Genomic DNA, 14,722 nt, shown 5'->3' with positions numbered 1-14,722 from the left:
AGAATTCGACTACCGGGAAAAGACGTATGTATTTGTGTCAAAGCTCGTCGTAGTATTTTCGGTGTTACTGAAATGCAGATCAGTCGAATTAGAAATAGCTTAGCAATGAGTGGATGTTCTCCAAAATATTCCCGGTGCAAGCATACAAATAGGCCTAAGAAGACACTCCCTGCTGATACAGAAAACATAATAGCTCACATTTCTTCATTTAAAGGCCGCCAAAGTCATTATACATGGAGACTGGACAAAAAGAAAATTTATCTACCATCAGAATTTAATGTAAAAAATATGCACAGAGCCTTTAAAGAACTTTACCCACAGTCCAAGGTTTCTAACTTTGTTTATTATAACATAATCCAAACTCGATTTAACATATCCTTTTCTTACATTATGTGATAAAACTGAAACCCAGCTTCATTACGCTAAAGCAAGGGCATTTTATGATATAAAACGAAAAATTAAACATAAATATCAGCATAGTAATAATGTATCTGCAATAGCCTTTGACTTTATGCAAAATCTTCCGCTACAAAATTTGACTTAAGATAAAGTTTTCTACAGCAGACAACTTTGGTACTATGTATTTGGTGTATACGACATCTTCTTCTTCTTCTTTTTATATAGACATGACTTTGTCTGTTTTTCAATATGCCTCCAGTAAGTTGTCGTTCCATCGTTTTCGTAGTCTTCCTACTGATCGTCTTCCTTGTCGTGTTTACTGCTCTATTTGTTGTCATTCGGCTTATATGATCGTTCCATTCCACTCTTCTATTTTTTACCCAGTTCTTGATGTTCTCCACCTTGCATCTACGTCGTATATCTCTACTTCTAGCTCTGTCCCATAGAGTCTTACCATCAATTTTTCTAAGTGTTTTCATCTCTGCTGTTTTTAACATCTTTTTATCCTCTTTTGTCAGGTCTTATTTCTGCCGCGTATGTCATTATTGGTCTGATGGCCGTTTTGTAAATTCTGCCTTTTGTTTCTTTCCCGATATTTCTCCATATTGTTTTATTTAGACAGCCTGCGGCTCTGTTTGCTCTATTCACGATCTTCCACTTCGGTTTCGAGCTTTCCGTAGCTAGATAATGTGGTGCCTAGATATTTAAACTCCATCACTTGTTCTATTATCTGACCTCCCCGCTCCAATTTACATCCTAGTAAATTTGCTGTTATAACCATGCATTTTGTCGTTTTTGGGGAAATTAACATGTTAAACTTTCTGGCGGTTATATTAAATTGGTGCAGCATACGTTGTAAATCAACTTCACTCTTTGAGAGAGTAGTATTGCGTCGTCTGCATAGCAGATTATTTTAAGTTGTTTTTCTCCCATTTGTTATCCTTTTTTAGTTCTTACTTTTTTTATTATTTCATCCATAATCAGGTTGAACAATAGAGGACTCAGGGAATCTTCCTGTCTTACCCCATTGCCAGCTTCACTAGGGTCGGTTAGTTCTTCTTTTACTTTTACTTTTATTGTGTTGTTTTGGTAGATATTTTCGATCGTTTTGATTATTCCTAGAGGTATATCTTTTGCATACAGTAAGTGGATAACGTCGTTTAATTTGACCGGGTCAAATGCCTTTGTAAGGTCCACGAAACATAGATATGCCGGTATGTTGTATTCTAATGATTTCTCTTGCACTTGCCTCATTATAAATATGATCGTGTACACACGATGTCGTGTGTACACGACATCGAACGCAATAATGTTCATATGTATACCTATCACAAAGAAATGGCTAAACGTGGTTAAAACGAAGTAACTTCCATGATACTTCATTACCTAAGAGATCATACACTCGGTAAAATGGATGAAATATGGTAATAATTTCATTAAAACCAGCAAAAATGTACCGAATATCTGAGAAGTATCCTGGATAAGTTTTAATACGCCAAAGTTATCACGGCCCATGGACCTTCAACACCGTTACTGGAAAAACAACTCTAAAACAAATAATTCTGATACCAAATAAAGCGAAAAAAAAAATAAGTCAACCAAAGTTTCGCAATCTAATGTTGTTAACTAAATATCGCTAATCTTAATCTAGAACCAGAATACGAGGAAACCAAGGACCACACTCCAGTCATAGAACTATTTAGTGATGCTAATAGCAATGGTGGCGAATAGACATCATAGAAATTTTGTTATTTCTACGAAGATATTATATATGTTCATTTTCCAATATATTTTTCTAAGTTTCTACCGATTTTTATTTAAAATATCAATAAAAATATAAAGTCAACTCGTACAATTATTTTGATATCCACATCCTTTTTAATGAATATCTTAGTAAAAGTAGGATTTGAAATAAATTGAAGATTGGCATTTTTTCTTGATTTTTGTGTAAATGTTTGGATATATTTAAATCAGACATTTCCCGGACGATGGATTGGTAGATTAGGTAGTATCGAATGGTCTTCTAGTTGACCCGATTTGAATCCTAAAGATTACTTTTATTGGGGATACGTAAAGTTAAATTTATAAAACTAAACCAGCAAGAGTTGCAGAGCGAAAGCAAAGAATTATCATTAATCTGTATTAATTTCTAGAGAAACATGGAGAAACCTTAATATACGCATTCTGCCATCGTTAAGGATACGGTTAACTCAACAACAAAAAAACAGTGTGAACTCTTGATTAGGTAGTATTTAGCAATGTAGTAAACTTTTAATTTTTATGTTCAAATTTAATCGTACATAGTGAATCAAAAAAATTATTGAGACGATTAGGCGTTTCTAGGCTTTTGTTTTATCTTTTTAAATTGTACCGGACTACATAAACTCGAAAGTATTGTTTACGGTTAAACTGGTATCAAATTTCAATTTTTCATAATGCATAATAGCTGTATCTCTGTTTTGTATAATTCCAACCATTCATTTAAGAGATAATTAAGCGTTTCCAGACTTTTGGTCCACCCTGTGTACTAACTTAACATAGAAATTTTCATGGAAAAATTTTCATCCATGTAAGCTTAACATAAAAAAAAAATATATTTTTTGCACGGGTATCACACTCCACCTGTAGATACTATTAAATTAGATAACGAAATTCTTTGATTATTATACAGGCCACCAACGCGACGTGAGCAGCAAGTTAGTAGTATTTTATGTCATACATAGTTCACAAGACCGTCTTAAATCCATTCAATACAAATCAAGGAAATAAGACAATGTACTCAAGTCGAATAGCAATAAAGTTATAAATACACACTTCGAAACAATGGACTCTTCGGCTGACTGAAGTGAGCAGGTATTTAAGGTAAGGGGCTTTATTAGGTCGCTATTTTTATGTGAAAATACGACAGGCCTTATTATTTAAGCGAAAATAATAACTTGTAATTGTGTCACAATTTATAAAAATATTTTAATGATTTTTACAAATAAATATTACAAATAGTCGTACAATCCAAATGAACAGATTCAAAATATGTTTTCAATGAAGACACAATGAAATATAAATGAAAATCAATATAAAGACACATTGAAGAGGTATGTATTATGGCAAACTTTAGTAAATACACATAAGTAAAAGTAACAATGAACAGATATTTTAGAAGTAGTTCTTAATAAGTAAAAAATATTGAAGAAAAATAAAAAACTTGAAAACGTTAAGCGGTAGAACTAGCACATACTAGCTCTTCAGGTTGGTTGACAAAAAGAAGTTCAGGGCGCAAGCAATTCAAGAAAGAATACCTCAGGCCAGCATTTTATCACTTATAATATTTAATATTTTTGTTTCAGGTTTGCTGACTGATGTCAGAATAAATACAGAACTATATAAAGATACCACAGCAATATATACCGCATCTGGCAACAGAAGAATCGTCGAGAGACTTGGAAACCACCTAGAGAGAATTGCAAACTAGAAACAAATAAAAGATAAAGATCAACACAGAGAAGACTCAGTTCATCATCTTTGCACAGCAGATCGTACCAACCAGAGAAGGATTAACGATAAAAAATACAGGTTTTAAAGTAAATAGGAGTCCATCTTGACAATAGAATAAATTTTATAAAACACACCCAGGAAGTCAAGACAAAGGCGTCAGTGGCGAAGATATTAATTCAACCCTACATAAACAGGACCAGTCCTCTATCACAGGCCAAGAATGATTTTATACGCAGTATCAGTAAGAAGTTCAACAGCGGAGACCAACTGTAAGAAGCTTATAAGAACAGAAATGACATCTTCTTCTTCTTAAAGTGCCTATCCGTTCCGGATGTTGGCAATCATCACGGCTATCTTTACTTTGTTTATTGCAGCGCGGAACAGTTCAGTGGTAGTCGTGTTATACCACTTTCGTAAATTTTGAAGCCAGGAAATGCGTCTTCTTCCCGGTCCTCTCTTACCATTTACTTTACCTTGGAGAATCAGCTGGAGAAGGCCGTAACGTTCTTGATTTCTCATTACATGTCCTAGATATTCCAACTTTTTAGTTTTAACGGTCATGAGAATTTCACATTCTTTCCCCATTCTACGCAGGACCTCCACATTAGTAACTCTGTCAACCCAGGATATACGTAAGATGCGCCTATAACACCACATTTCGAAAGCTTCGAGCCGATTCATAGATGCAACAGTCAGTGTCCATGCTTCCATTCCGTAGAGCAGAACTGTGAATATGTAGCAGTTCAATAGACGGCATTTTGTTTTTAATGATATGTCTCGACTGTTGAAAATAGTTCTCATTCTAACGAATGCTGCTTTTGCTTTTATTATTCGCTGTTTAATTTCTGTTGAGTGGTCCCATTGGCTATTTAAATTGGTGCCTAGATATGTATATTGCTCGACTCTTTCGATATTCTGTTGGTTGATTGTAAGTTGAGCGTTTAGTATTGGTTTTTTACTAATTGTCATAAATTTGGTTTTCTTTATGTTAAGAGCTAGTCCGTATCTGTTGCTGACTTCTGTTATGCGATTTGTTAATATCTGTAAGTCATTCAGATTATCGGCAAAAACTATAGTGTCATCTGCATATCTAATGTTATTCAACCATTCACCGTTTATTAGTATTCCTTTCGCACAACCGTCTAAAGCTTCCTTAAATACCCATTCAGAATAAATATTGAACAACAATGGAGACAAAATACAGCCCTGTCGTACTCCACGTTCTATTGCAATTTTATCAGTTAACTGGTCTTCTATTTTGATTATGGCCGTTTGATTGTAGTAAATGTTTCTGATAATTCTAAGATCTTTGTTGTCAATTCCAATTTCTTGCATTAGAGTCATTAATTTGTCATGTTTTACTCTGTCAAATGCCTTCTGGTAATCTATAAAGCATACGTATATGTCACAATTCACATCCCTGCATCTCTGAAATAGCACCTGTACAGCAAAAAGGGCCTCCCGTGTTCCCAGAGCATCACGAAATCCGAATTGTGTTCTTGTTAGTTGTTCCTCACATTTTGTATATATTCTTTTGTGGATGACCTTTAGAAATGTTTTAAGTAAATGGCTCATAAGGCTTATAATTCTATAGTCTTCGCACTTTCTCGCATTGGGTTTTTTTGGAAGATTTATAAAAGTTGACACTAACCACTCTTGGGGAACCACGCCCGTATCATATATACTGTTAAATATATTTGTCAACCATTTTATGCCATCATAATCCATAAGTTTTAAGAATTCTGAGTGAAAATTATCAGGGCCTACTGCTTTACCATCTTTGGTGCTTTTGATGGCATATTTTACTTCTTCGACTGTAAATGGTGGTCCAGATTCGCAATTGGTGTTTGTTGTAATACCAGTGTTACTTCGTATATCTTCAAAAGTTTTTTCCACGTATTTAATCCAAATATCTCTTTTATGCTCTATTTCCAGTACTATGTTTCCCTGATTATCTGTCAGGAATCCAGTGTTCTTGTGTTTATATAAGCCTGCCGCTTCTTTAATCTTTTTATGGAGGTTAAATGAATCATGTTTTTGTTGTAATGACTCTATCTCTGTACACTTCGAGCTAAACCAATTTTTTTTTGCTATTTTAATAGCCCTTTTTATTTCGTTATTGATGTTGTTGTAGTAATTCTTATTATCTTTAGCGTTTCTTCTGTCTTCCATCATACATAGAATCTCCTCCGTCATCCATTCCTTTTTATTTGTTCTTTTAGGTTTTAAGTATTTCTCTGTTATTTCTTGACTTACTTTGTGCAAATTTTCTAGTTCTACATCTGTGTTATCTGTTTCTGTACGGGCCCATGGTTTTTCTGTACGAGCCCACGTTTTTTCTTTTAGGCGTTTTTGTACCTTTTCCTTTACTGTTTTATTTTTCAGTTGGTTAATATCGTACTTCATAATTTTTGGTCTTTGAACTTTCTTTAAACTAAGTTTCATTTTGGCGATAAGTGGATTGTGGTCCGAATTTATGTCGGATCCCGGGTACGCTTTAACAGATGTTATAGAGTTTCTAAATCGTTTGTTAATAAGAATATAGTCTATTTGATTTCGTAATGTGTGATCTGGAGTATCCTGGGGAGATTTCCACGTATATAGTCGTCTTGGAGGAAGATCATAAAAGGTGTTTGTCACTACGAGCTGTTCTTCAGTTGCAAATTCAATCAAATGGTCTCCGCGTTCATTACGTTCCCCTAGACCAAAGGATCCCACTAAATTTCCACTTTGTCCTTTGCCAACATTGGCATTAAAGTCTCCCATTATTAGTATTATTTCGTTTTTCCGAATCCTTTTGATAATATTAGTAAGGTCATTGTAAAATTCTTTTATGATTTCTTCTGGGGCGTCCGCTGTAGGAGCGTATACTTGAATAATGTTTGTTTTTATGGGAGTTGTGTTTAGCTGAACTAAGAGCATCCTTTCTTATACAGGTACAAAGTGACTGACATAGTTGGCGATTTTATTATTCATAATTAGGCCCACTCCATTTATATGTTCGTTCTTAAGATTTCCTGAGTAAAATATTTTGTGATCTTTGATAACTCGGTATCCCGTATCTGTCCAGCGCATTTCGCTTATTCCCATAATATTAATCGAGAGTCTTTCCATTTCTTGAATGGCATTATAGATTTTTCCCGCCTCGTACATTGTTCTAACGTTCCATGTACCTATCTTTATGGCTGTTCGGAATACTCTTAGAGATCCATCATCTAGAATGTAGTTTGGTTCGTGAGGATTTCTCTTGATAACGACCTGGAAGGCCTCACGGTTTGAGCTAGATTTACCTTCCCTGCCGGATCTTGAATTCCGATTTTCATGATCAGTAGTCGGAATCTTAAAGTTTTTTATCACCATGATAATTGTACTAGAGATACTTACAAGAAGTCTTTAATGCAGTGGTTTCTCCTTGCCTTCTGCATCCTTATGCCGTTCACTAAAATCTTAGTTCCTCCGCCTTCGAAGCCGATTTCTCAAACTCCAGGACAAAAGAGTGCCCTAAGATCGCAGTATCACAGCCGCTTAACTCATAATGTGAGTGTCGCCTGTGAGTATCTGAGATTAAGCCTACAGGATTTTTACTTCCCACAGCCTTAATCCAATAATGACATTACTGCTGCCTAATGTCATATCCTCAGTTGATCCGCGGGTACTTATTTGGCAATGCCTTATTCGTACCTGTCCTGCATATCTGCAGGAACTTTCCCTATCAGCCATATGGGACGTGCCGTGTCGAGGTTGAGGATATCCCCCGCCCAGTCTGTCTTCCGTGAAGTACAGAAGAGCCCCTACTCAGTTCGGAGCTCCTCCTCCACGAAAGCGGAGACCGGCCACGGTCTCCGCTTGACATGTGACAGCTTGAGAAATGACATGCTACATGTTAATAGTGGAATTCTCATGGCCAGAATAGTTTTAAACGCAACCATCCAAGACAGGCTAGACCACATCACTGAGAAAGGTGGCCGTGAGCACAACCAGAAAATTCTTTCATCAGGGAATAAGAAGACTTCACAAGATTAGGCATATTCTCGCCAGAAGCACAGAGGATACATCGGGATACCCATAAACTGATTGTCCATTTAATTGGGATCTAGCCAGATGGTTGCCAAAGAGAGCCCAGCAAAGAAGTAAATACGGTGCCAAAAATAGTACCTACAAAAACAGAAGTCCAGGAGCCTAGCAGCCTAGATAATCAGGAACCCGAAGTGGACGTAGTCCCATAAAGTGAGTGGTATAGAAGCGGAATGTTGGCAAAAGAAGAAAGAAGACTGTGTTGTAAATACTGTTCGACATGTACATATTATTAGTGCAATAAACTTTTTTATTTTTATTTTTTTATAAATATATTAGTTCACAGACAACGCAAACCATAATGTTGTCGTCAATAATAAAAAAGAAGTCACTCAAATACTAACTCCTACAATGTTAGTGGCTACAGGAAAATGTTAAATAATACACAAAGAGAGATTTATAGAGAGTTGCAGGTTCCTCTGTAATTTTTGATACTTCCTCATTGTTTGGTTTAGTTCTACATCTAGCTTTTTTGTGTGAGTTCTATTTAACCACTGTTTGGAGAACAGCATTCCGCTGCCGAGTAAATGAGTTAATGAGATAAAGCTGAGCTGCGCACTACAGATGCATTAGAAATCCAACTAGTACCTACCGCATAATTTTTGTATAATGTTCAGGCTACGAATTTTTATAGCACAAAGTTCTAGCAAGCTTAATGTAAAGGGTTTTTATTATAGGGTAGCACTTTACCATCAAGGTGTATCGTAAGCTGCTCATTTGCTAATTTATTATTCAGGTTAAAACAGGTGATCTCTTTTTTTGGACTATGTTGTAATCTCTATTCTCGAAAATATTTTGTTATTATCATCAGATCATTTGTTAGTACGATCTCGGTGTATTTCAGGACTCGGTGTTGCGTGGCTATAGCCCTAGCGTCTTCATATTCAAACTTTTCATCTGTGGTTATTGGTATATCTGCTATGTAAAGGCTAAATAGTAGTGGAACAAGAACAGAATTTTAAAGCAGGCCGTTATTGAGTTTCTTTAGCTTACTTCTCTTATTGCCAAGGATTACTGATCGATTACACAGCATCTCGTTGATTAATCTTGCAGTTTTCAAACCAAGACTAATAAAGGAAGCAACATCTTACTAACTGTAGAAAGGTTATCATTAAAAAAATGCCAAATGTAAAAGTCTGTATACAGGGTGAAATTTTCGAAACCATTATTGTCTTCATTCGCTTAAAGTATTTAAAAAATGGTTAAATAGTTCAATTTTTTTATGTGTTCTACTGGCTTTTTGTAGATGTTATGTTTGTCTGCTAGTTGGGATTTCAGCCTATAAGACTATGAACATGATCTTTGTTTTTTGTTCCGTTAACACGTAGACAACACGTGTCGTGGGCGTCTCGTATATTCGATAGGGTATCGGATAGACTTTTTATGCATTTATCATTTGCATGTTCTAGTGCTCTTTAAAAAATTAATTCTGAGTAGCAATTGAACAATCTGATCTTAAAGCATTGATGAACTTATCTTACTCCCCATTTAATAGGTGTTTCCGGTATTAGGCCGCTTTCTTCTCTCACTGACACAACTTGATGCATAGGTAGATAAAACAGAGTCTGTATATCGTTTCTATCTAGTCCTGTTGCTTCTAGAATTTCGATTAAGTCTTTTGCTTCGAGTCAGTCAGTCAATCTATATAGAAAATATATGCTTTTTTCTTCTGATCTCTACATTTTTGTATGAGAACCTAGATATTGAATACCGCTTATCTGTTCCCAAGGCCGGATCTAAAACCAAATTGTTCAAATCTTATATCAGTGTCACATTTTTGGTATATTCTGAGATTCATGATCGTTAGATATAGTTTTAGAGTCTATAGACATAGTAAGATTTTTTCAGGATGGGTATGAAAGTCGATTTTAGCCAATATTTCGGAGGTTCTACTGCTTTATATATTCTGTTGAAAAGCTCTACCCGAATGTTTATTATTTATGCATTTCTTGGTATACTCCATTTGGTCCTGCTTCTTAAACTTTTTTGATTTCTTTGAGGGCCTTAAAAATTCCACTTTTTATTGTGGGTTCTCTGCCTGTTTACTGGATCTTATTATCGTTACTAAAGAGTTTCTCTATACAGGGTGAGTCATGAGGAACTTTACATACTTCTACCATATGTAGAGTCCCTCAGGGAGCATATCATGTGGCCACTAAAAAATGTCAACTCCTCTTCTTTATTAATTAACAGGGTGATTTGTGTAATTGACCATTTATTTTATTTTACTGTAGTGTTTATACGGCTCATTTGATTTTTTTAATTTTTGTATGATACAGTACACTACTATCAAGCATTCGACTGGTATTAGCTAAACTAAAAAATTCCAGGACTGGCTTTGGAAAAATTAATTTAGGGATTCGTATTAAATATTACACCCTGTATAAATTTTTTTTAAAATGCAATAAGTGATTTTCAAACTACATAAATAGCCAATGAAAACGACATATGCGACAATGTTGTCGCACTTTTATTAAATTTTTAGTGAACGATCAAATCTTACCAAAAATAGAACAACCATAATGAAGTATCAAATTATAAGGTATTAATTTAAACAAATGTTATAAATTTCAAACATTTTAATTAAAATGAGTTCCTACGACATTATCTAATACGTAGAAAATTAACATCTTTACTGTCACTTTGAATTATCTCTACGATAGAATCAATTGTTTTTCAATTTTAAATTTTTACTCATAGATCGTATTGGGGCATTATTTTCGATAAATAATAAATTAAATTGATTAAAAAGTCAAACCTCTTGTATGTGTTAGTTTTTGTTGATTGTAAATGATTAAAATTTTATGTCAAATAGTAATACATTGCATCAACTGTACTAAATAAAAATAAATCTAAAAAAGTTTAAAATGAAGGTTGGCGTTGACCGTTTGACGTTTCTTGATATTTTATACCCATTGTCATTATTGTCATTATCAATTGTTATTTATGTGTACAAGAATACATATTTCTTCTGTCATATCTACGTTAAGTACATTGTGTTAGTTTTGGTAGAGCTTTTGTTACTTTCGTTCAAAATGCCACATCAGTTTTCGACCACAGAATATGCAGACATAATATTTGTTTATGGATTCTGTAATGGGAATGGTAGGGCTGCTAGTAGAGAATATCGCAGGAGATTTCCTAATCGTCGAACTCCCAGTCATCCAACATTTGGGTCAGTTTTTAATTATTTGCGAGAAAATGCCACTTTTCCTAGTGGAACAACAGAGCGACATGTAGATGAAGCGCAGGAAGATGACATTATGGACGCCGTTACTATGAACCCTACAATAAGCACTAGTGAAGTAAGTCGAGAACTCAATGTTACTCAATCAAAAGTAAGTAGAGTCTTACAAAAATATAATCTATACCCATATCACATTCAAATGGTTGAAATTTTGTAGATGGATTAACAATAATCGACCAACGCTATACAGGACACTATTTACAGATGAAGCCCAATTTACCAGAGACTTGATAAATAATTCACGAAATTCACATGCGTAGGCAGAAGAAAATCCCCATGCTATTCGAGAACTTCGTTCTCAGTTAAGGTTTTCGGTTAACGTGTGGATTGGTGTCATAAATAACCAATTAGTAGGTCCTCACTTTTTTGATGGTCGTTTAACAGGGCAGGTCTATTTGAACTTTCTACAAAATATTTTGCCGAATTTGCTTGCCAACGCGAACGTTGCTATCCGAGGGATGTATTTTCAGCATGATGGGGCACCCCCACACTTTTTACTGGCAGTGAGACAACATCTCAATAATGTTTATGGCAACAGGTGGATAGGACGTGCAGGTCCTATTTCGTGGCCTTCAAGATCCCTTGATTTCAATCCCGTTGATTACCATATTTGGGGACGATTGAAGCAACTAGTTTACGCAGTGAATATTAATAACCGACAACAATTAATTGATAGAATTATACATTGTTGTAATACTATTAGAAACGATCCCCAGAGTATTTGTAATTCAATACGTCAATTAACAATTCGGCAACAAAAATGTGTACAGGCTGCAGGGTTCCATTTCGAAAATCTATTTTGAATTATTTTTATTTTGTTACCATTATTGTATCTTTTCCAGTTCTAATTTATGGGTTTATCATAACTATGTACATATTTTTAGTTTTTTTTTTAAATTGTTCTTCGTTATTGTTAGTAGTTACTGTTTTTTGTTGTGCAGTGACTCAGTTTATCATTTCAATTAAAATATTTGAAATTTATAACATTTGTTTAAATTAATTACCTTATAATTTGATACTTCATTATGGTTGTTCTATTTTTGGTAAGATTTGATCGTTCACTAAAAATTTAATAAAAGTGCGACAACATTGTCGCATATGTCGTTTTCATTGGCTATTTATGTAGTTTGAAAATCAATTATTGCATTTTAAAAAAAATATATACAGGGTGTTATATTTAATACGAATCCCTAAATTAATTTTTCCAAAGCCAGTCCTGGAATTTTTTAGTTTAGCTAATACCAGTCGAATGCTTGATAGTAGTGTACTGTATCATGCAAAAATTAAAAAAATCAAATGAGCCGTATAAACACTACAGTAAAATGAAATAAATGGTCAATTACACAAATCACCCTGTTAATTAATAAAGAAGAGGAGTTGACATTTTTTAGTGGCCACATGATATGCTCCCTGAAGGACTCTGTATATTTGGTCCATACTTCTCGTTATTCTTGAGTAGTTATTGCATCAAGTTGTCATTTTGTTGTCATCTTCATGTAGTGTAGCTTCTCTAAGAGTTGATACTTTTTTTATTTTTGTGCAAGTTAATTATATCAAGTTTTTTGTAGCTGCTTAATTTGAGTGCATCTTAAACAAAAAGGACTGCGTATTTTAACAGGAATACTAAGTGGAAGCATATGGGATACAAAATTAATATTAACATAACATAGGTTACATAACATACCCTTAGTTATAAAGTCACTGTGAGATATAGGACTGCGAGAGCTACTCTAAACACTGAAAAACTATCAGAAAAAGGAATGAATATTGGACACACTAGATCTTATCGCGATCAGTCGCAGTGGACTTTTTTTTTCCTAAAGTTAGTAAATAATTATAAAAAGGATCATGAGAATAATTCTCGGACGTATTTCTTACTAATTTATTGTATTCATGTTAATCTATTCCATCATTTGTCTGTAGTAGTGGCCATGACATCTTTATCAATCATTGGGCCATACAAATCAATGAGTATTTACATCGCTTTAACTTTTTTCTTTTGGTATATTTTTTGGTTATATCGTCAGTTGACAAAATCAAGGAATGTTACCTTGAAAGTTGCCTGTTAGATAATCGAATCGAATTAAAAATTATTCTTATTTAGAAAATAATTCTTTAGATTTATACATCTATAAAAATTATGGGACAATAAATTACAGAACAGATTTATTTTTCCAAATCTAGGTCAATCATAAAATGTTAAAAATGGATATTAAATAGAAATATTAACATAAACTGGAGGCAGAAAGGTCGATTAGGATCACGACATTTCACATACTACCAGTTGGAAGTTTTAGGACTTTGATTAATATATTTGATTACTAAAATATATGGTGAGATAAAAAAGTAACTAAGTATCTACTAATACCAAACATTAAAGAGGCCTACTCGTAATCCATAAATGAATGGTAGATATTGGTCCTTCTTCATATAGGCTCTTCAGATAAATTAGTTTTGGATATTAGTTCCTTTTAATAAGAATACAACTCTTTTTCCAAAGTGCCTGTGTTGTATGTGCGTTAACTCTGGAAGAAAAAGAATCTTAAAACTTGATACCTATATAGTTACTACATATTGTAATACTTTTGTTTTTGCGGATATTTTGAGAACTGTCTTATTAAATATTATATAAATGTATGTTATCTAATTGTTACTATTATGTCCTAATATACTTCATTTGTGACGTATTGTAAACGTTTGACTAGTATCAGAACCAGTTCCAACCAGTCCCATAAACAATTCCTAAGTCACGTCATATTTCCCATGTTGGCAACTTTCATATCTGACAGAACAAGCTAAGATTCATCAGGATTTATTTACAAGCCACTATTACCACCATTTAAATTTTATTGGATCGTTGTAGTACTGACGTCAATTTTTTTTCAAATTTTTAGTTAAGATATCATGTCAACGTTTCTGAATATTTTTTTGAGGTTTTGCTCAAATTACTAGTAACCATAGACATATAATACAAATAGACTGACTGTTGCAATATAGGCCCATTCCCCAGTGCGACAAAGAAACCTGACGCAAAGCAGTCCCTGCATTTCTTTGTAATGGACCGGGTTTATTGACCATGTGACCTTTTCATTGATCATTTAGGTCTAGTTTAGGCTTTTGTTTTGGGAGGACGCATTGATGAAATACTTTTCTCTTTGGGAATGTGGGCAGCTTCCTTTAAAAACTTTCTCTCAGTTTTCTATATACTGTCCACACAAGACCAATTCTTTCCCTTTAGTTCATGGGTCTGATTATCCCTGCCAGTCATAATTTCATGTCCTAGGTATTTATATTTATCTACGAATTCTATTTCATGCCCACCAATACTGATGTTCTGGTTTGGTACCAATTTTGTCATTATTGTTGTTTTTGAGATTTTGTCAGTCATTAATCGTCTAAGACTATGGAATGCAATAGTTGAACTGAGCATCCTAGCTGCGATAACGCGAATGTATGTAAGTAACTCCTTTGTATAAGTTAGAATAGGAAGAAATACATCAAATGCTTTCT

The sequence above is a fragment of the Diabrotica undecimpunctata genome, chromosome 4 (genome assembly GCF_040954645.1).
Source record: "Diabrotica undecimpunctata isolate CICGRU chromosome 4, icDiaUnde3, whole genome shotgun sequence".
Taxonomy (NCBI): Eukaryota; Metazoa; Arthropoda; class Insecta; order Coleoptera; family Chrysomelidae; genus Diabrotica; species Diabrotica undecimpunctata.
The sequence above is the reverse complement of the archived record's forward strand: the minus strand, read 5'-3'. Positions refer to the sequence as shown.